Source organism: Ailuropoda melanoleuca, chromosome 1 (assembly GCF_002007445.2).
Source record: "Ailuropoda melanoleuca isolate Jingjing chromosome 1, ASM200744v2, whole genome shotgun sequence".
NCBI lineage: Eukaryota > Metazoa > Chordata > Mammalia > Carnivora > Ursidae > Ailuropoda > Ailuropoda melanoleuca.
The window spans coordinates 175,007,890-175,032,307 of NC_048218.1; the positions used below are offsets into that span (position 1 = coordinate 175,007,890).

General features: G+C 39.5%; 1 protein-coding gene across 4 annotated transcripts in view; it reads right to left on the minus strand.

Annotated features, from left to right (window-relative positions):
* Positions 1–24,418, minus strand: part of IMMP2L (inner mitochondrial membrane peptidase subunit 2) — an 816,344-nt gene that overhangs the window by 237,356 nt on the left and 554,570 nt on the right. The window lies entirely within an intron of this gene.

The window sequence follows — 24,418 nt, forward strand, 5'->3', positions numbered from 1 at the left end:
CTTCTTCATGGAAATATTCACAGTTAAGGATGTTTTTTGTTTATGTTTTGAAACATAAGCTTTGTTCAATGTCATTTTATATCCACCCATCGTATAACCTTCGCTGTTCTGCGACACATAAGAGATACACAAAAATACATTTCACAATTTCATTCTCTACCAACCGGAGGTGGTTCTTTACACTAGGGATGGAAGGTTTGGTCCCATCTGGTAAGGTTTCACAAGAAGATAGGATCTATAAGTGCCATGTTCTAGCAGGAGAGTGGAGTTGCAGACACCCTCACTGAGATTCTCATTTGCTAGAAGGAAGAGTTCCTCCACTGCCTAGCATCAAAGCAAGAGGTGATTTGTTACCAGAACCTCTGCATATCCCTCATTTTTCCTCTGCATTTATTTCTTACCCAATTGCCAACAGAACCCAAGGTGCTTTACTTCATATTATTCTTTGAAGGGTTTCATCTTAAACTGCACAAAATAATGAAAGGAAACCAGGCCAGGGACAGAAATGCCCGAGACGACACCGCCATGTTTGTTTCTTCTTCCTTTCTCCTTTTCAGACCGGTAGCATTTGCTGGGATCCCATTATATTTTCATTTATTCAGTAATGTGAAAGCTTGGATCTTGGAATAACAAATGTGCTCAACTACCCGTGGCACACCACAAGGAACATTATTTTGACATATATATGAAAACTGGAAGTAAAAATGGCTCTAGCACAAGGAGAATACTCCATCTCTCCTAGAAGTTAACAGTAGACTACTGTGATATAACTGGTCAGGGAGTTGCTTTTTTATTATTCTCCAGAGTCCCTGGCATTAGTCAGAAATTATCTCTTCTTGCACTGTCATTACCAAGTGCACTGCAAAGCCCTAGCAGCTCTGCTGGAACTTGGAGCCTTACAGATTTGGTCCATTACCTAGAAAAACACATTAATAGCAACAGTATTTCCTTGGGTTAAATAAGAATAAATTTTAGGCCATTAGTGTTTTCCACCACTTCCACCCAGATGCTATGAAAATAATAATCCCACTCTGCTTTGAAAAGAGAAGCATTTATAAAATTACAGAAATAATTGTTACTTATTTGAGAAGTTGTTGGAAGGCTGAGGTCTCAGAGAGGAAAGTATGTGCTACTGTTCTCAAACTGTAAATATGTGTGTAAACTTCAGGCTTCAATGCAATTCTACGTCTTTATATCTTCACAGACCCTCACATACAAAAATCCTAAGATGTTTGTCACCCATCTGATGTTTTTGGTCCAAAGGAGCTTCATAGTAAAAAGAGATGGCAAAGTAATTAATTATACTTAAATAAACGTAATAGAAACATATACTGTATGCAAGATATAAAACCCTTAATCACTATGTAGCTTGCCATAATTTGTTATCATATTTTAGAAGGGTGGGTTTTTTGTGGGTTGTTTTTTTGTTTTGTTTTGTTTTATAATTCACTTGAACCATCTAAATCCCCTTGACACATTTCTATACTTTAAAAATTAAACGAAGCTTTAAAATGTTATTTTTTTTTCTCCTCTCCACTTATGCTATTGATTGGGTTTGGCTGAGGGGACCACAGAAATTAGACCCTGATCCTGTGTCCTGTTTTCTATACCTCAAGCAGTCCTTCGAATCATGAAAAATTCTTCCCCTACCTACAGTGAGACTATGAGGCTGACCTGTTGCCCCAGACGTCTATCATAAGCAAGTCATTTGCTTTCTTGCTAAATTCTGGATGTAATGTTTTCTTATTAGATTGAGTGTCAAGACTTCCATCTGATGTGTAACAAGGTAGAAGCTGGAAACTGTGGCATCTGATTGATTTTCTGATTTGCCCCGCTGCATGGCATAGTCAACAATTAGATAAGCTGTTTTGCAGAGTTTCCCCATTTCCAATCTCCGCCTGGGAAGAAGCAAGCCTCAGGCGGTTGCTGTGGTGACGGTGCCCCACCCAGGCCCACAGGCATAAACACACTTGCCCCCCAGCATTTTAGTCCTTGGACCACAATAAGGAAGAAGAACAGGTAAACAGTGAGTCATTTGCTGATCATGAATCAGCCTTCAGTGATGAAGAAACAATGAATATAACTTTAAAATGTTTTTTTCCTCAAGAATAAGAATTCCTTATAACACTGTATATTAACTATATTGGAATTTAAAATTAAAAAAATAAAAAGAATAAGTAATTCTTGTACTATTAGAGAAAACTTCTATATCTTGACCATAAATACAGGAAAAGAGATAATTTCCTGTTTAAAAGCACGGTTTTGAGAATTAATTAAAATAAAGTACTTGTTAGGGTCACTTACCCAGCAAATTACCTTTCCATATAAAGATAAAGCACATATGCATTTGGTGTCATTAATATCAAAAGAAAAGAAACAAACAGAAGGTGAACTCTCAAAAAATAAAAGGGAACTCATAAAAAGTAAACTCTTAAATACAGTAGATTTTACCTGAAAGGAGTCTTTACTATCATTTTAATTTTAAGGGACTTTCTACCCTTATATTACTAAGACTTTAAATAAATAATTCACTAAGATTACTATATTTAAGCATTACTTTTTCATAAAGTCTATCAAATAAACTTTAAACATAAATATTTTGGTCACAGTTAATTCTTGCTTAATAACTAAAACACATTGTCAACACATTGTTAATTTCATCTAACTTGTGACTCAAAAGATCTCATTTTTTAATTAGAACATGACTTCTTATCGCTACCACACCATAGTCTTTGTGTTAAGTGTTCCTTCATGATAGATGGAAACTGATTTCCAAGAACTAGGTTAATGAAAACACTATATCCCAAGATCCTGTGGATTATTTCACACTGTAGCCATCCTACTGATTGACAACAGAAGCCCAGATTCACACTTGCCCAGGAGTATTCCCCCATGGCTACATGGGGGAGTTAAAAGCATGCCTTCCTCATAGCTCACCTTTTCACCCAATGGTGAGTTCACCTGATTGAGTCTAATGTGTGACAAAGTAAATGTTCACAGGATGATTTAAAATTCTGTGTTTTATCTAAAACTTCCTCCCCCCTCTTTGTAATTTTATATGCTATACCTCTTTTTTTGAACAGTCAGCCTTTATCAGCATGAAGCCAGGCTTTGACCCATGAGGACATGGACAGTTTCTTTTTCTCCCAGAGTTTCTCTGATCCACTTTATTAAAGGAAAACTGGGAAAAAGTTTGGTGAAAACATCTGTAGTTTTGTAGGCACACACAATGCTATGGGCAGGGATCAGGATTTACTTGTTTTTGTGTTTTCTTCAATATCTTAGAATCAATATGCATCCCCAGGGAAAGGATCTCCAGAAGGCCTCGGAAGATTCCAATCCAGTAGTACCTTTGCCAAAGGAATCCTACAAAAGCCTTACAGGGGCCCCATCCTTCCTGTCAGTCACAGGGCCCTCTTGGCTGCAGGTACCAGATTTAGCCCATGTTTCTGTCACAGTAGGGAGCTGCACAGGCAGCTTTGAATGTAAATACTGGATATTCTAATAACATATATAAATCGTGGGTAATAAGGTTCTCACCTGGAAAACAAGAATGTCAAGTGAGAGAAAAATATGTGGATAGTTGTTGGATGTTTCCCTTTTATCACATCTTTGTGTTGTAATTATTACTCCAAAGCAGAATTGGTATACAGGTGGTTAACTAATTTGGAGGAATGCTCTTGTTTACGCCTTTGCCCTTAAGTTGCCCTAAGCCTCTCATACCTGTCACAGGAGAAAAAGTGAAGGGTGTTTTCTGTAAGAGAAAGAACACAAAAGGAACAACTGAAAACCTTTAACTACCTCTAAGGCTTCCTGGCCACTCATGGTAACAAAGGAAAAACAGGTAGCAGTGCGGCTGCAGAAAGGTCCTCTCTTAACACTTGTTTTGCTTGGGTGAACAATCAACTCATGACACAAGGGGTGGGAAAAAAAGATGGTAAGAAACATATTAGAGCTAAAAAGTAGGGGTAAAGGCAGACCAGCTTTCCTTTCCACACAGGCATATTCAAACATGGGAACTATGTTATTTTTTAGTAGATTGAGTCAGCTGAAAATAAACAGCTGTGCATACTTCTGGATGTTCGGGCTCGAGCTAAGTCTCATTTCAAGGGCATGGCCTCACACAAAAACATCAGTGTTTCTAGGCAGAAAGAGTATCTAGGGAGCTATCTTTAAAAAGAAAAACAAGCCCTCGGAGGGCCCCTCCCCTAAATACTGTCACAGCTCCACTTTGCCATACACTTCTACAGGGCAGGCTGCCTTCCATTTCCATGGAGATCTACTGTCATTATGTCTCAGGTAAAATGATACGAGACTACTTGACAGGCATTCAGAAGATCTTTGTAATTTCCTGTTTTATTGGTAGCAGTAGGGAAAAAAACACAGCAATAATCAAGTATGGATACTTAAATGAAAGAACATTAAAAGCTGGTGAACTTGACTTTCTCTTAAGTGTGCCATGTAATTAGCTTTTACTCATTCATTTCACAGTCTTCATCCTGTATCACTCATTGCAAAGAAAAGAGTAGACTGCTCTCGTGTGCACACTAATTGCTAAACATGTAAGTGACTGAATGATTCCTGATCTCAATCCGCGAGAGTAAAAAATATTAATGAAGCTGGTATAAAGAAGGCAAAAACAGGAGGGCAGAGTCAATAGAGGTTTATACTGCTCTCTTAGTAAAACCTGATTTAAGAACGGATAGCAGAAGGACGAATTTCATTAACTCCCGCACTTGATCTTACTCATTCTATTCATACTCCAAATTAAAACAAAAATATATCACACAAGGTTTAAACATCTGCAAGGAAATACTGATGATGAAAATTGATTACAATAACCATTTTACACACAAGAATGGGAGCTTAAGAGCAGCAAATATACATTTGCTAAAAAGGCTTTTCCAGGGAAACCTGAAAACAACCATTTTTAAGTTGATATGTTTTCATCCTCCATATATTAAAAAATGGTCTATGTTTATTTCTTTTTTTTTAAAAGATTTTATTTATTTGATAGAGAGAGACAGCCAGTGAGAGGGAATACAAGCATGGAGAGTGGGAGAGGAAGAGGAAGCTCCCAGAGGAGGAGCCCGATGTGGGGCTCGATCCCAGAACACCAGGATCACGCCCTGAGCGGAAGGCAGACGCTTAACCGCTGTGCCACGCAGGCGCCCCGGTCTGTGTGGCTGTCTGAAATTGGTGACTATACGAGGAGGAGCATAGTTTACTCATTTCATCCAAGAACTGAACGTCAAACTACTTTAAAAACCAAAAGACCTGCCCTTAAGTAGCCACGATTATTCTCACTCCTGGGTCTTGTCAAGGAATATAATCCTGACCTCTGTGATGCCTAAGCCTTTTAAAATATTTTATCATAAAATATATCCATGAAGGATCGGTTGAAGGATGCACTGTCCCTTAATTTCCCTTCTATCATCTTTAAATTTTTCCCTGGATTCTATTTAGTCCCTTGGAGACCTGTATAGTTAGGATAAAGTTTGCTCTTCAGCAACTTGCAGAATTTTTTTTTCCTGAAATGTACTTTGGTGCTAGCACCTAGAAATGCTATAATAAACATCTCCATGAATTTTACTAATGCATTTTTTTTAGGTACAGATACTGGTGAGGCTATCATGTTTTACATCACACCAGTGTCCTTTTATGAGACCTCTGAAAAAAAATTTTGTTTACTTGTTATCCCCAAGAAAAGGTGTTTAGAGGACACTGTAAATCTTTTAAGTGACTGTGGTGGTTTTAAAACATGTCTGCAAATTCTTTGACATTCTTCAATCTAATTCCCCTCCATTGAATATGCCTTGCTGTTGTGACTTGGTTCTAGTTAATAGAAGGTGACAGAAGTGAGGTTGCATGATTTGGGAGGCTAGGGTTTGAAAGGCAACACAGATTTCACCCATTCCCTGCCCACCACTGCTATGACCATGCCTTGCAAACCTTAGCCAACATATGAGAGAAATTTAGCTTCCTGAGCCACTGTGCTAGAGAGACCACATGGAACAACCGTACAGACATAGACAGACATGTTCAAGGAATGCCAGTTGTCCCAGTGTCAGCTTTTTGAGTCTTTCCATCATCAACTGCCAAATATTTGAGTGGGAAAAACTTCAAATGATTCCAGCCCCAGGGTTCCAGCCAAGCTGACTGATGCCAGGTGGTACAGAAATGAGCTGCTCCCATTAAGCTCTGCCCAAATTACGGATTCATGAGCAGAATAAATGTTGATACTCTTATGTGATAGGCATAATAATGCCCCCCCCCAAAGATGCCCATATCCTGCTCCCTGAGGTCTACGAATATGTTAGTCTACATGGCAAAAGGGAATTAAGGTTGCAGATGGAATAAAATCTGTTAATTAGTTGACCTCAGGATAGGGAGTTTATATCCTGGATTATCCAGGTGGGCCAAAGTTATCGAAAGGGCCCTTAAAAAAAAGGAGGGAGACAGAAGAGAGCCAGAAGCAGGGTCAGAAAGATGAGACATCATTGGCTTTGAAGATGGAGGAAAGGGACCATGGGCCAAGTAATGTGGGTAGCCCCACAGAAGCTGGAAAAGGCAAGGAACAAGATTCTGTCCTAGAATCTCCAGAAAGAAATTCAGCTCGGTTTTAGCCTAAGACCTATGTGGGACTGCTGACCTCCACAATTTTAAGATAACAAATGTTGTTTAAGTTACGAAGGTTGTGATACTTTATTGCTGCAGCAAGAGAAAACCCCATACTCTAGTTTAGGTCTCTAAGTTTAGGGGGCTTTCTTACCTGACTTCCTATAGCTGGGATGGTGACCTTGACTAATTCTCACTTCTGGCCTATTGGAAGCCTAACCCAATCAAAGAACCACCTCCTCTCTCCACCCTCATTTACCCTTTCTCTTGATATGTTTCCTCTCTTTTGCCGATTTTTATACTACCTCAAATCCTTTTAGAACAGGACAATTAATAAATAAATAATATTGATTAAAATTATATATTTACCATGACCTACTGGAAGTAATGAAGTAGACAGAAGGAGAAGCATCTTTTCTTTGTCTCTGTTAAAAACAAAACCGAACCTCTAAAGCCGATCGATAGCTACGGACAGCATCAACTGAAGACAAAAGCAAGCCTTTAATTTAGCTTAATGTTTTCTAAAAATAGGGAAATAAAGTGACTAACACTTTTGTTTTTCAATTTAAGAGCAAGAAATAAAAACTTCTTATTGAAAATGTAATAAAAAAATCTGTGTATCTACACATGTATGTGTATGCCTATTTACACACATTTTATGCATATAATATAATTATATAATAGAATATATATGATATATAATAAACACTAACTATATATATAAAATACTTATCTGTATTGTGTCTGCTTAAGGAAGAGAGAATAAAGAAGAAATAAATGAAAACCAGGAATTGACAGAGAAAGACCCACAAACAGAAGGAAAAAGGAGACGATATTAAAACGTTTGGTATACAGGAAAGGAAAGAGAGAAAGAGACACATGGGCACTCACAGAGACACACAGGAGATAAAGAATCAAATAGGAATGCATACAAAATGCATAAGAAAGGAGGTACACCTAGAAAAAAGAGAAAGGCTTTCATGGCATCAGTAACACTCCTAGCTTGTGCCTTTTGGAGATATTCTCACTGAGAATTTCTGATATTACACTGGATTTTAACATTCTAAAATAACAATGGGGAGATTATTTATCTCTCAGCAACTGCTCTATAAACTTGGTGAACCTGGCCCTCCTCAGGCCTGCTCAGCTGCAGCAACCAGGGGCAGAGGTAACCAGGGCCAAGAGTGCAGAGCAGAAGCATCACGTGACAACTGGGATCCTTCCTGTGATGTTAGGTGACTCTTCTGTCCCTGCCTGTCCCCCTACCTGCCACCTGTCTGCAATCATCACCGTGTGGACCACATCCATGTCACCAGGCCTCTGCCTCAGTTCCCCTTGCCTGCCCTGCCCCCCAGCATATTGTGGGCTGCACAACCCATTAAATGTGCACCTGTCTCTCCTACGTACTTTATGCTACTGGCTGAGGTCTTGCTCCAAAACCTATGAACCAAACAAAACCACAATGCATAGTGACCCAGCCATAGACTCCTGCTATTTTACACCTGGCCACAGTTTTCTACGCCCTTTCAATATCATAATTTATACTTTGGGACACCTTATTGAGGTCACTAACCCAGCTCTGTCTGTATAATTTTGCTTATAAAAGAAATGGCAGAAGAGTCCTCTCACATAGGGGCAAAAGCAAAGTTACTCTGCATGTCAACTACAAGCCAGAAAAAAAGAGAAACAAACATGATGCTTAAGTCTATATACTCCCATCTCAACAGAGTCCTTGACTTAGCAAAGCAATTCATCTGTTGGGAATCAATGTGGAAGGAGAACAAAATCTTGGAAATTCTTAAGGATTGTATCTTATTCTTCCTTGCATCTCTACAAAGGTAGGCGTTTGATGCCTATAGGATTTAATGACTCCTGAAATTGCTCTCATCATCATAATCGATAAAAAATGGACCTGTAAAGCAGTGTACGGGATTAAGTAATACTAAGGTATCTACCCCTATTTGAGAAAGTAAGGTCTTCTTTAATCTTGGGCATCAATAGGAACTCCTCATTGTCTTGGGAAAGGTCCACCCATATTCATATAAATGTTGCCTGTGAATTCCACTTCATATCAGTAGAGTGTGTCACAGTTTATAAAGGACTTGTGCATTAATCATATAGAACGAAGTCTCTTTCTGTTCAGGCTGTTTCTATACAAGTACAGAGTATTATTTGCAGATAATGTGCTTCACTGAGCCTACACTGAATTGTTCACGCAACAGCTGTAAATCAAGATCGACTTTTTGAACCTAACTTTGCATAATTCAACAAGCTACTGAACATCTTCTGCCTGAGCAGGTTCATGACTTATAAGAATCGCAAAGCTAAATAACTACCCAATGCTGCCTCAAAACGATTAAATAACAAAAAGGTTTTGCATTAACAAATCAGGAATGAGTCACTTACTGTCTGATTCTTCTCTGTTCAAGAAGTGACAGAGAAGGTGCCATTTAGAAAAAGAAATGTCATAAAATGATTGAATTGTGAATTTCTTCTAGTCCCCAATAACAAGAAAATGACCATAAAAGGAGGTGGTAGATGGGGGAAGATAAGTGCTATTAAATACTAGTCTGTCAAGAAACACATTTATCAGAGTCTTGATGATAGATTTAGTCTTAGCTCAGAAGAAGTAACCAGTTATGCAGTTAATGAGTATACTGCTCTTGATAATTACATTATATTTAGGACTGAGCCGTATAAATCAGAAACCCCGTTATGCCAATACATACTTTTTTTTTTTTAAAGATTTTATTTATTTATTCGACAGAGAGACAGCCAGCGAGAGAGGGAACACAAGCAGGGGGAGTGGGAGAGGAAGAAGCAGGCTCATCGTGGAAGGGCCTGATGTGGGGCTCGATCCCACAACACCAGGATCACGCCCTGAGCCGAAGGCAGACACTTAACCGCTGTGCCACCCAGGCGCCCCATGCCAATACATACTTAACCGGTGCTTCAAGATGGCACAACATATAACTTCATTATTGCGCTGAAACCTATATTTCCTTTTCTTCTGCAGTACAATTATTTAGAAAGACGGTGACCAGCTCCTCCACCAACCAGATTCCTTCAGTAGCTCTTGTTTCTTTTACCTTCTTCCACTGATGACATCCTCCTTCCCTTATGCCATGGTCTTGGGCAGCATTAGACCTGTTGTTACTGTTTTTTCCCCAGTTCCACCTGCCCCAAGAATTGACCTATCCTCAGGCAGCCTGTATCTGGAAACTCTCATTTTTTTACACCACTCATGCCAGCAAATGATGATGATGATAGGAAGGAGGAGGACAGCTGAATTAGTTTTTACCATGTGTCAGACAATTTTTTCATATATTTGCCACAAAAACCATATTGGTAATAATACCATTATTCTCATTTTACTAAGGAGGACGGTGAGATTTGGAAGACTTAAGAAACTTGCCCAAAATCACAGGAAGGGCTTAAACTGTGCTATAAAACCCAATACACTTAATCATCACAGTAATGATTTACATTACTAGTAAAGTTTTTAAGTCCTAGGAGAAGATCAGAATTACCATGATATCACTATAATCATACTCAAGAAGTAAGCAATCATACAGGGCTGGAGGGTAAACTCGGCCTTATAGTTTCCACAAAGCTTAATTATCCAGAATTACTATTTCATATGAATGTGTTTTAGATCTTCAAATATGCTCTAAGCTCATAAATAACAACAGCTATGTTCACATAAGTTAAAATTTCTTCTGTAGTGCCAAACACTGTGTTATCCATAAAAATGATCAATATATAATGATTGAATGAATTCTAAATTATGTGATCTCAAAATACCCTCTTAAGGCCTTAAAGGGTATAATTACCTAAAATCTAAAGAACGGAAATGCGATTTTTCTGGGGGTGGGGGAGAAACAAACAAACAAAAAAAGTGATAATGGTCTAGGGGAGGGATGGGGTGGGGATAAGGGGTGGGGTGCTAGGCTTAGGGAGAGCTCAGAAAGGCAAGCAGATGGTGGAAAGTAGAGCATCAGGACCAGGATGAGAGCCCTAGGTTGGGGATGCATAAGAGATACACTTTACTTCCTTATATGTTTTATAGAAACATTCCAAATGTTTCTGTGGGGACAAAGAAAGAGACCATCAGGAATTTCCCTGGCCTACAACACATTGAAATGAAGGTATGTCACTAACCCCTAAAAAGGGATGCCATTGGCAGCAGCAAAAGTAACCCTTCTTAATTGAGTACAGTGTTCAGGTAATTTATACCTCATTCCCATTGATCCACATTCCCGTCTAACTTGTTCTCCACTCGATCTTGTCTGTCCTGTCTCAGTGAATGCTCATACCATGGAGCAAATTGTTCAGACCAAAACCCAAGCAAGGGGCCACCTTCCATTCTTCTCTTTCCCTCAGCCCCTATATCTAATCCTCAGCAAATCTTTTGACTCAATCTTCAAAACATACCCCAACTCTATCTACTGCAGTTTCTTTCCATTTCCACTCTATCACCCTGGTGAAAATCACCATCATCTCTTGTCCGGATTATTAAAGCCCCCACCTCCACTATCTAGTTTTCTGCTTCTATTCTTGTCTCTTCCTATCATAGTCTTATACATACCAGCCTTGTGATCATTTATGCATATTAATTAGATCACATCCTTCTCGCTTCAAACACTCTAGAGGTTTCTTATCTCACTGAAATACAGTCTAAGTTCTGCCACGGTTCACTGGCTTTACCCTACCACTTTCTCTGGGCTCATCTTCTACTATTGTCCACTTCATAGCCTACAAAAGGACCTTTCTTTCCTTCCGCCATATGTGCCATATGTGCCCAGCTCATTAACACCTTAAAGTCTTACCTTTCCCTCTACCTTCAATTAACTCCATATCTTCACAGGAGTACTCCAGTTACTCAGGTCTGGGCCATCTTTGACTACCTAAACTGTCAAACAGGGTTACTCCACTGAATCCAGTCAATGGATGTACCATGTCTTCTATTTTCTTCATAGCTCCTACCACTGTCATTTATTTATACTTGTGTGTTGTCTTTGTGTCCTGTTTCTGGCCCCTACTACCTTACACAGCAGTATACAGGCTCATGGAGTAGAAACTCTAATTTATCCACATTGTCTAGAACGACACCAGTTACACAGTAAGGCTTGATAACTATTTCCAGAATGAATGAATAGATGAATGAATCACATGAACAGTCTTATGTGCTTAAGCCCTCTGTGCAATTGCTATGTAAGAATTTACTTTTGGACTGTGTGGAATACAGTTTTAGATTCTTAGATGATACGAAAAAGTATCTGATATTTTTACCTTAGCAAAGAAGGGAGGATATGTCACCTACATTTCCCTTATACACACACTTCTAATACTGTGGTTCCCCCTATGGGAATCTAACCTCAGAATTATAATGTGAGGATGAAAGAGATAATTGAAAGAATAGTGTAAAAAACTCCATGTTGCCTTTCTGGAGAATGCGATAGAATTTTCTAGCATGATATATTACTATACATGCCTTCAGTAATAAGAGGAACCTGCGAAAATGTTATTTCAGAATATTACATCAGGGAAGAGCTCTAACTCTCTTCAGTTTTGCCACGGGGTTTTTAAGATTGCTGCTACTGTACTTACTTGAAACATAATCACAAATAAGAAGTGTGTGGAAACGACAGCTCTATTAACTTTATCATGTACAGTTAAGTATTCAGCACACTTGAAAGCAGCGCTCCCTCATTTTCGTAGTATGCTACCTAGAGAACTAGACTTGGCAGAAGGGCCTGGTGAAGACATAACTGCACTCAACTCGAACAGCGTAGCCAGATGCCCACACATTGGCGGGGCAGTATTAGGGCACTCATCAAACACTGGGGTCTCTGGCTCACACCACACGGAACAGAGAGGAAACATCTAGAAGTACTCAAGGGAAATAATCCAAGGGAAGATGTGATGAAGACCATGACGTCTGTCTTAGCATAATTTCTACCTTTAAAGAAACTCCCCACCTACTTCCCTCTATACTCCCAGACACTGTTCTGTGAATACAGTAGATACATAATAGAGAATTAATTAATTTAAGCCTTCTTGTGATATGAGAAGAGAGAAATTATATGATTCTTTTGTAGAAAGTATGTACTTTTTAAAAACAGGATGCATGAAGATTTTTAAAGTTGTCAGCCTCGCTCTATACTTTTCAACTCTGATGCTATAAAATTCCAGGCAGTATGACTGTTGGTCAGGAGATGTTTTCAGTATTTCTTCAAATCTCACTCCATGGATAAGGCCTTTGGGCTTCAATTATTTAGACTTCAACTTCTTATACAGCTGTCCCTGGCCCCATGCTCTTTTTCAATAAAGAGGAAGTACACATTCTCCCTCTTTACATTTCTGTTCCTAATTAATGATGAAAATAAGCACAAAAAGCAAAAGCAGTAAGAAACGGCATTTGGATAAAGGTCCCTTCTCAGGCTGCGAATGTTGTTATTAGAGGAGTGGATCAGGGTGCCTGGGTGGCTCAGTCAGTTAAGTGCCTGACTCTTGGTTTAGGTTCAGGTCCTGATCTCAGGATCCTGAGATGAAGTCCCGCATCTAGCTCTGTGCTGGGCAGGAGCCTGCTCCTTCTGCCCCTCTCTTTGCCCCTACCCCCACAAGCACAGTATCTAGGAAAAAAAAAAAAGAAAGAATGAGAAAAAAAGGAGGGGACCACTGGGCTCATGTGCACCCGGTCTGCAGCATGGGTGTGAAGAGACTCACACAGCTGGGGACTCCAGTTGCAAGACCTTACACATCTGAGGCCAGGTTCAGAGCTCAAAACTCTAGGAGTGACTTATAGCTCTGTGATTTAATGGCAAGAGTCTCTGTGGAATGATTCTAGTCATTCTAACCCAGATGCCATGCAACTGCTCAAATTGGACCACATTGGGCTGACATGGCAGTATCATTGGATTCAACCTCCTACAACGGAGGGTGAGAATGGGAAGAAGTTCACTTTCCAAACGCAGTTCAGCTGGGCCCATACCACCAACTTCTCATTGGTGGAAGTACAAAACCCCTTTTGTACTTTATCCCATGTCTTGGCAGAAAAGAGAAGGGACTTTTTATGCTCTCACGGAAACTCAGCCTCTGGACCCTCCTTTGGTGAATCTTGTCTAAGTTTCACCTGTGCTCATAAAAATGCATTCTGGGCTCCTGCTGGTTTCTACAAGAAATCCACAGACACCAAGCATCTGAATTTGAAAAGCCTTATTGGAAAACTTGGGAGTCTACAGAGTGGCCTCTTGTCACCTGAGTAGCCCCCTTTTTCCCTCTCCCCTTCTTGCTCCTCACGGCCCCTCCCATGACTCACTCCCAGGTCTGTCTCCTTCGCTTGTGCACATCGATTCAGCTCCTCCTGGCTCCTGGTCCCCCGTTTCCCTGGTATCATTTATTCGGTAGATGGCAAAACAAGTTAGCAGGATCCACCCTCTTTACAATGCAGTCCAGGTTATAAATACATGACTCAACACACATTTACGGCCTACCAATGTAGTGATGTGTGGTCAGCGTCATGCTAGGTGCTAGGAGAAAGGGAGAGGTATAAAACAATGGCTCCAAAACGCCTCCTTGCTAAGGAATCCGGTCTAGTTGGTAGGCAGACATTTCATAATAAAAACAATACTGCTACGGGATAGGGAATACATGCTATGTGACAGCATTTTCTGACCCAAACAGACTTGGAAATGATAAGACAGGAAACACATATCTTTACTAAAAATATGCTTCTAATAAACACCTTTCTGTAAATGAAACAACAAAAATTCCAAACGGTCCCTCTAAAACTAATTCATGTATCTATGCCAAATGGCTTACACATTTGGGTAAGGTAAACACTGATAGAATTTTGATTGAAAAGAAATTGGATTTTTTTTTTCCTAACGGAAGGAAGAATACCCTTAAGAGGTAAGAATACCCTTAAAATATAATGTTCAGTTCCTACTAGAAGATGAGCTGGCAGAGGGTGAGATAAAAGGGAGGCCTGGATACTAGATCATTTTGTATGCAAATCACTTTCCTTGAAACTCTCCAGAAGTCTAGATATATTACTAAAGTTAAGCTTCCAATAGTACAGATTCTGCAAGTGACAGCACGGAGATCACCACACCACTTCACTCATAAACATAGGCAGAGAGTCTTTTATTTGCTCCTGAAGAGCAAAGCTTACCTTAGCAGATCCCCTGAACAACAAAATGCCAAATCCTAGGGGTGTAGGAAAGTTTAGAGAAGTGGTTTTCAACCCTGGTTCCATATAGGAGCCACCAGGGGAGCTTCTTCTGGAAGAATTCAGCTTCTGGGGGATTCTGGGGCATTACCGTCATCAATTTGGATTTAATTGGCCTGGCAGGGAACCCAGCCACTGTTTTCTTAAGTGTCCCAGGCAAGCTTTTAAGAATGACAGATTCTTGGGCCCCACTCCTAGTTGTTTCCAAGTCAGCTGATTTGAAGTGACTTCTAGGAATCTGTGTTTTTAAAAGTGTCTCAAGGACTTCCCTGTTTGGCCAGGTTTAAAAAAACCACTGATCTAATGCAAAATTGCGGAAAGCAGAGTCAGTTGGTTCCAAAAATCATAAAGCTAGTATATTAGAACTCCTCGTGCTGTGGGATAAAGGGCCCCGAAGACCTCACGATTTCTGGGCTACCTGGAAAGTACTATTGACGACACTATAAAGCAGTGATCAAACCTCTACTTGTTAAACCCTTCCCCTTAAAATGTAGAAGAAATAACTTCCACTCTGCGCCCATTTAAGGGAAGACATCTACCCCTAAAAAAGCATACCCACATTAAGTAGCCATATAATCAGGGTCTAGGGTACAGCTCAATAGTTAACTTTAAATAAAATGCAGGCATCTCATACTTACTATGCCAACAATAGAAGGATCTAGTGGGCTATTAGAAGAAGTTGCCATGTGACACACCAAAGCACAAGTGCAGCAAAAGAGATCTTACGCAGAAAAGAACATTGAGAGTTTCAACACAGACACACAGCAGAGGGTGTTGAAAGGTGTAACAGACCCTGACATTATAAACTCACGTGGACAAAACGGTAGCACCACGTTATAAGTCCACCATTAGCCCAAAGTCCCTGCATCTGGAAATAAAGGAGATCTAACTTCAGAAATGTCGTAGTCAGGTAACAATTAAGAAAGATTAAAAAATAACAAATAATTAGGTAATAATATAGAGAAGTAGAAATAAAATTTCAAATATGCATAGCTTGTGGTTATTCATTAGAAATTATAAAATTAGAGAATCTCAGAAATAAAAAGGTCCAGCCACTCATCCACCCAATGAAACAAAGGACAGCTGCAGTGAAATTCACAGGTTTCCAATGAGAACCATCTGATCAGGCTAGACCCCATGTGAAGGGGCCGAGTTGTAGTTCACGAGCGAGCTATGTAAACTTGGGCGGGTCACACAATTTTTCAGGCCTCAGGCTCCTGATCTATGACATGAGTGAACTGAACTCTGTCTCCGAAGTTCAGACCCAGTGATGCAAACGTATATCTCTTTTAGTAAACTAGCAATTGAACGAAGACAACAGACATCTTTCATGTGCTGGCCCACTCAGCAGGCTCCGCAGAGGAGACTGACCTCTTGGAGCAACTCACCAGACTATCAGGAGATGCCTCAGGTGTCGTGAGAAAGAGAAACTACAAGATTATATTTAGATTACTAGATGGCTCAGGAAAAAAATGAAAGAATTTAGAAAGTCTTTATGACTAACACACTTCTAAGTGGTGTTTTCATCATTACCACATCACATGCTGACAGTGTGCTGCATGAAGGAGGCCAGCCCCGAGAAGACACTTCGGGGACCAATCATCACTGTTGACACTCGTCCAGCATGACAGACGAAATCACTACTCTGCACAGTGACGCTCAGCATAATCAGGGAGAATACAGTCTTTAAAATGGGAATGAGAACCTAAAGTAACACCACCCTTTCAGGAGGAATGCATCTCTCACAGGAGGGGCTTGTGCATTTCTCATCTCCAGCATAAGTAAAACATTCCATTTTACCCAGCAACCTACTGGGAGAAACATCCCACTTTCAAGGATGTTCTGTTGATGACAGTATTATGGCTACGCGGTATGAAGCACCACAAGACAACATGCCATACAATTTACCTTGCTTAGCATAATTCGTTTCCAAATCTTCATTTATTTGCAGCTATTGTGACTGTCTAGAAAAACTTACTATGGTCTCAAACATCTTTCTTATTCTTTGGTGGTCTTTTGAATAAACGGTGCCTATAAACCTTTTGCTTCACACAAGCAAAAGACATCTCTTCAGTTAGGATGAAGTAATGGTTTGAAATTCTTATAATTACATTAATGCACTTAAGAATGTAGTCAATGTTTAATTTACAGTTCATACTTCTATGAAGGATAAAGCAGGACACACTGTTGCATGGGAAACAAGAGGTTTAAACCTGTGAATAATTTAAATAAATCACAATTTGGTTTATTTACTGCATTCATACCCAGCAGGCTTAATTTAAACACCTTTATGCTTTTACAGTTTTTCCTGTATGCCTTCCCTATTGAGAAGGTGAAATCTAAATCTTAAAAGTGTTCCTTCACAGATTCTATGCATAATAAAACACAAAGGAAAATCATGAACTCAATTCAATAACTGAATGCATCTGCAAGTTTCTTAGGGTCTGACAGTATGGTAACAAATTCTAATTCATTAGGCTTTTGTGTTCCTTCTCCACAGAATTATGGGTGTACTGTTGAGCGCAATTTTTTGTTAAAATGGTATAGCTCTCCTTTAGTAATTTAAAAAAAAATTGTAACTTGGTTAAAAGACTTAAGGATAAGCTCAAAGACACCACAACTGAATATTAAATCTGTTTTATCAGTCCCGTTGTGATGTTCAGAATCTGCTGGTAATTAAATAAGTTTTTAAAAATCAGTGGGTTGCTCTGGATTATTTTCATGGCTTATATAACAAATTCTATTTCCAAAATACAAATTCACCATTTATTTTCATCAAGTTGCATTTCATCCAAGAGTTAAGTTTCTTGCAATAAATATTAACACAATGTGGGAAGACCTTATAATTTTCCAACTGACTAGGAATCTCTGACATTCAAATGCTGAACTTAAATTGTAGAATAACTCATTACGAAATATGCAATAGCAGTGTCAAGATTTACAACAAATACACTGGAAGCGTTTTAAAAATTAATATTAAGCTGCTATGCTTGGCTTAATTAACTTTCTTCTTCATTTACAAAGCATATCTGTCTGGTTTTATGAACTTGGTCTCTAGTCCCCTTTCCTACAAACCTAATTAAAGTTTAACAGCTGTATATGCTTTAGAAACAGCAGAATGGTTTTTCTCCCTTGAAATACTTAATCCTTTCTTAAAGTATGATCCTTCTGAATATATATTTAAAAGGCAATGGACAAGGAATAATCTACCAGCAGAAAAACACTAGCAGCTTCAGGCATCAGCACTATGTATTCAGTGTGTAGACAGAATAGTAATTTCTATGCTAGGAAATCCAAGGCCACACGGGGCACGAGGAGGTTTTTATTCTCAAAAAAAAAAAAAAAAAGATAGCTACATAAAACAAGAAATAAGTAAATAGAAAAATAAGCAGAATACTTAAAAATACAGTATTTGTAGGTTTTAGATACTACCTTACACATCCAATACCCAAGGAGTATGACTAATGAGGTAAAACCAGATATTTTGATGAGATTGGGCGTGTTCAGGGTGGTATAGCCGTTGACATCTACACCAGATATTTTGATCACTGTTACCACTTTATCATCAACATAAATATCTATAAGTGCACACGTGTGTATATGTGTATATACATACATACATATATACATACACATACAACATACCATTTCTGAAATGATGAAAATAACTGAAGGAAAAATGGATGTGATGAATCCTCGAACAGCACACCTGTCCATGTGAGATTCAAAATAGTAACAACATTTAATTAATTCCAGTATCAGTAGCTAATGTATATGATTTCATGCTATGCCAACTCCAGCAATTTCTCCTCCAGGTGCTCTCTCCACCACTACCTAGCTGACCACTGTGCAGGGAGGTATTTTTACACCCTTCTGGTAGTTTGTTCCTTGAAAAGAGTCTGACTTAACCTCACTGTCCCTCCCAACATGGCGCTCTGTGGTACACGTTCAACTAATGTGCGTGAAATAAGCACGCTGATACAAGAAGAAAACCAATTTATTTTCAAGAGAGGAACTCTAAAAGAGGCTTTGGTAGAGTGTACTATTGTTCAAAATGTTTGCTTCCCATCCCTGAGGGAGAGTTGTATATACCCACCGTATTCATAGCAGGTTGGGTCATGTGACTGGTTTTGGCCATTGACACATGAGTAGAAATGATATGTCCGTCCTCCAGATAGAAGCCTCAAGATCCATCTCATGGTTCTACCAGGCTTCCTTTTCCATATCCCCTGGGACTATTAATACCCTATCATTCTGAATCCCTGACGGAAGAAAACACACGGAGCCGCATTTCATGCAACCTATGGTAAACATATAATAGAGTAAGAAACAAGCGTCTACTACAATAAAACATTGAGATGTGGGGGTCGTTTGTTATCACGGAATAAGTTAGCCTAAACTGACTGACACGGCGCCCATTTAAGCCTTCTCAATAATAAACAAGCACATTCTCATCCCCTTCGCTGTGCAGGGACAGTCCCTGCAGCACTTAGGCTGCTGGAGAGAGTGAAGAAAAACAGATGGCAGAGACTCGTGTTCTTTACCACTTGCTTTCCTTAACCTTCAGCAACGTTGAAAACGTTCAGCAAATTAGAGAGTTTACATTTTTAAAGATAAGGAGTTGGGACTGATACTAATTGGACTAAGTTGAAATATTTCCAGAATAAACAGAATCATCTCACAGAGTGATATTCAGGATTGCTGTTTTATAAATATTCCACAGAGCTTTCTGCAGTTATTGAATTTGACAAATACTTATTGAGCACACCCTCAATATGCTAAATTTTGTAAGACAGGACTGTGCTAGATGCCAGGCTCCAGAAGTGAGTCGCTGCCCTTGATTCAAATAGCACGCAGGCAGGAAGATGCATGTACAACTGGCTCTAATACAATTAGATGCATTTGATACCTGTAGGATCAATACAGTATGCTGGAAACAGAGAAGAGGACAATCATTTCTGTCAGGGTGAGGATACAGGATTTTGTTAGATGGGTTGGGGAGGGTGAAGTGTCTGCCATGCACAGGATAAAACACGAGCATGGATACAGAAGGATGAAAACCCTTTTTAAACTGGAACAATATAGCTGTAGCACTGTGTGTGTGTGTGTGTGTGTGTGTGAGTGCACGTGCGCACACACGCCCCCACACAGGCACATGGTTATAAGAAGAGTGGGTAGGGGAAGAAGACGAAAGCAAAAATCCACCCACATGAGTGGTAAATGTTATGAAAGAGGAAGCTAGCATTCAATAGGGGCACAAAAGGGATGTAATCCCAATCGTAGAAGGTTTTAAAAAGAGATGCTGGAACAGAATCTTTGGCTTACACACACATCTACACATATGTATACATATGTAGGTATGTATCTATACACATAATGTGTATGTGTGTGTGATAGAGAGAGAGAGACAGAAACAGAGAGAGAGAGAGACAGAGAGAGAGAGAGAGAAAAGTTCAAGGTAAAATCCAACAATATGGAAGGGTTTACTGTAAAATTCCCCTCTCACTCCTGCCCCTCAAGACCTCCAGTTCCCTTCGCTAAAAGTGGAAGTTACAAATTTACTAGTAATTACTGAGCAACTAAGAGTGCAGAAACAACCCTGCAAGTAAGTCCCTTGTACACACTCCTTTGCCCTCAGGTGCAGGTCTAGCTACCAGATAAATTCCTAGAGATGCAATTGCTGAGTAGGAGTTAGCCAGGCAAGGACAAAGCAAAGGAACAGGACAAAAGTGAGGGTGCTCCCTGTAAAGGCAAAGGTATGTGAGAAGATGCATAACTGCCATGAAACCACAAACTATCAGTGTGGCTAGAACACAGTGGGGAGAATGCAGCTGGAGAGACAAAGGCCCCATCATGATGGATCTTTATTACCAGGTTAGTGAGTGTGGAAGGCATAATGAGATTAACGTTAAAAAAAAAAAAATCAGTCTTGTGGGAGTGTGGAAGATGGGTTGGCAAGGGTATGAAAGGGAAATCAGTTAGGATACAGACCTGGTAATCCGGGGAGGAAATCATGAAGGCCTGGTAACCTGTCTTCCTGGGCACTGAAAGAGAAGGTCCTCCCTTGCTCGCCTCTTGCTCATCTCTCCTCTGGGGAGACTTCCAAGACTGACGTCTCAGATGCCTCATGGTGAAGTAGCAGCCCGAGGGCGTGAGGCGGTGACGGGACCCACCCCTCTACCCTGGAAGGGGAAAACATCCTTCCTGCTGCTAATCCTTCTCCAAAAATTTGTTTACTGTTTGCCTCCCTCTTTTCTACAAATAAATACCATGGACTTTCAGAGCTGGAAAACATGTTCCAAGTCACTTAGTCCAAGGGTCCTCAAATTGGTGAGATGCTTTCCATTTTCCTAAAGGCATAAGATCCCGGGGAGGGCGGAGGTGATGAAGAAAGTGACAGTGCACTCCTAAAGAAAAGATTGGGGTGGGTTGGTACTCAGGAGCTCACACTTCATTAAACCTGCAAAGGGAACAGGGGGTCATGACAGTACTGTGCTTTTTCCCCACCCCAAATCCCACCCCAAATCCCAGCATTGGAAGTTTAAGCTTAGGCAGGGTGGCAATAGAGTCAAATTGAAGAAAACATCATTTCATAGCTAACTAAGTAGACCAAACCTAAATAGGTTAAACCACTCAAGTTAAAACAGATAACTGGTGAGAGAACTAACACCACCTAATACTAGAACATTTTCTCGAATTTCAGCATGCCTCAGAATCACCTGCAGGGCTTATTAAAACATAGGTTGCTGGCTCCAGCCTCGGAGTTTCTGATTTGGTAAGGGGAAGTGGGAATCAAGAATTTGCCTTGGTGATGTTAACGCTACATAAAGTCTGGAGATCACACCTTGAGAAACATTCTACTAGAACAATGCCACCCTCCATCTGGTAGCTATGTTGCCTATAGAGCATATGTAGATATATACGGTCTTCTACAAAAAAGGATTACTAGATTTTTATAACTTTAAAATATTGAGAAAAACATGTTAAAGCTATATACTGAAGTCCCATTTCTCTTTCTTTGTGAAACTCATAGATTAGCATTAACACACACTAAGCATTAACTCAGCAGAAAAACGTATAAAAGTTATGTCAAAGAATTCAATTTCTTTTTTTTTTTTAAATATTTTATTTATTTATTTGACAGAGATAGAGACAGCCAGCGAGAGAGGGAACACAAGCAGGGAGTGGGAGAGGAAGAAGCAGGCTCACAGCGGAGGAGCCTGATGTGGGGCTCGATCCCATAACGCTGGGATCACGCCCTGAGCCGAAGGCAGACGCTTAACCGCTGTGCCACCCAGGCGCCCCAAGAATTCAATTTCTAAAGTTCTACTTCACGGACCTTAAGTAAACTATGAGAATGAATAACACTAAAAGGCAGATCACAAACTGGAAATAAATTTGATGTAAATATGACAAGGGGTTAACATACATAATATATTCAAACTGACAGGGGCACCTGGGTAAATGACCCACTTTTGATTTTGGCTCAGGTCATGATCTCAGGGTGATGGGACTGAGCCCTGCATGGGGCACCACGCTGGGTGTGGAGCCTGCTTAAGATTCTCTCTCTCCCTCTCTCTCTGACTCCCCTCCTTCACAGCACCCTGCCCCCCCACCCCGTGCACATGCTCTATCTCGCTCTCAAAAATAAATTATGTATATATATATGTGTATACATATATGTATATATATATATATATATCCAAACTGATAAGAAAATATTGAATACCATTTAAAAATGGGCAATTCTGAAATAGTTCTTAGAAAAGGAAGTAAAGGATTAATAAATGTATAAAATATTCATTCTTATTAGCAATGAAAATAATATAAATGAAAAAGCAATGAGAAACGTTTTTTCACCTTTTGTATTAGCAAAGACGAAAATGATGTTAATACTCATCACTGGCTCAATACACAGTGTGCAATATTCATACATTGCCAGAAATGTGAAGAGTGAAACTTTCATATAAGTTTCATATGCATATCCCCCTTATTTCCTCCACTTTATTGGCAAGGAAGTTGCAAGTTTTAATTTTAACAAATCATTATTTTTTAAGACTCATGTGAGAATACTAGAGCTCAGATACATCAAGTTAGGAGTCACTTCAATTTCCATCAGGCAGTAAGCATTCTCTTGATTTTAATGATAGCCTTGTGAGACTTAGAGTTCAGGCTTGATTTACATAATCCCCCAAAGACAGCCCCAGAAATCCATTAAAGGTCACCTTACTTTCCCATACACATACCAAATTCTAATCTGTTCATTCATTTCCTCTTCTATTATCATACTCCTTGCTTTTGTAAAGCTTACTGCTTATTATACTTTGATCTCAAATAGAAAATCTTTCAGGTTGGCTTTCCATCCTACTAAACTCCATTCCAGTATGTATTACTTGCTCCTCTTCATGTTATAGTCACAGATTAAATAGTCATTTACTTTTCGATGTATGTAAAATTGGAATCCAAACTGCAGAAACGTTCCTTGGAAGCATCAATACACCTTGAGGTGTAGCAGTGTGGGACACAGCGTTTATCACTGCTGGCTCTGGGCTGCATATTAAAACCAGGTATCGCATAATGGTCAGGGAGTAGAATTTATTTTTGTAATAAGCAAAGTAGAAAATCTCCTTAGTTCCCAAGTGTCCAGTTGCAGAAGCCCAAAGTTAATGACTTGTTATTCATCATACCCCAGATATACAACTTTCATCACACAATTGACTCTTCTGAAAGGAAAAATCAACAACCGTCAGCTCCCCTAATAATGAAAAAAAAATTAATTATTTTCACTCAAATTCTCCTTTGAGTTGAGGATGATCAATTTCAAAATCTTATTAGTTCTGCTAGTGCGAACCATTCAGATTCTCAGGGGGAAGAAACTAGAGAGACACTCTTTTTTCTAAATCAACTATTTATGATTAATATTTCTGTCAACAAACATTTTCCAATTTTACAAAAACTGCAAACATAAACTTTAGTTTCACAATCGACATTTTAAATACGGGAACGATTACTGCTTGTGGCTAACTGAGATGCTATTATACATAAAGGTATCCCTCTTAATAAATTAGAGAACATTTGAACATTTTTCCATAACACAACAAATAAATTGAGGAACTAAAATAAATTGCTTAACAAAAAAAAAAAAAAAAAAAAAAGGATCCCCTGGATTACTAGCTCCTTCTTCTCTGCACTATCAGTTTGGCCCAGCACAGGCAGACCGAGCTCAAGTAACAGCCAGAAGATAATTGGAGTTCTAATGCTGGGCTTATAAGAAGAGATTACATAGCCTGGGGTAGTATTCTGACACAGAATTTTCCCATCTGCAGGGCTATTTCTTTTGTATTAGGAAGAAACTATTTGGGCGATGAAATTTATTCTACTCTTTTATGAGCATTGTGGCTGCTCGCCAGTGAAGATACTCTCTGCAGCAATCTTAAAGTATAATAGCTCTTCCCCATCCAGCTCAAGACAAATATCTTCACCGTCCAGGTGTACCTATGTGGCTTCTAGCAATGCAGCAAAATCTCACTTAGAGTAGCAGAGCTACTCTGCCTCAACCAGCATGTA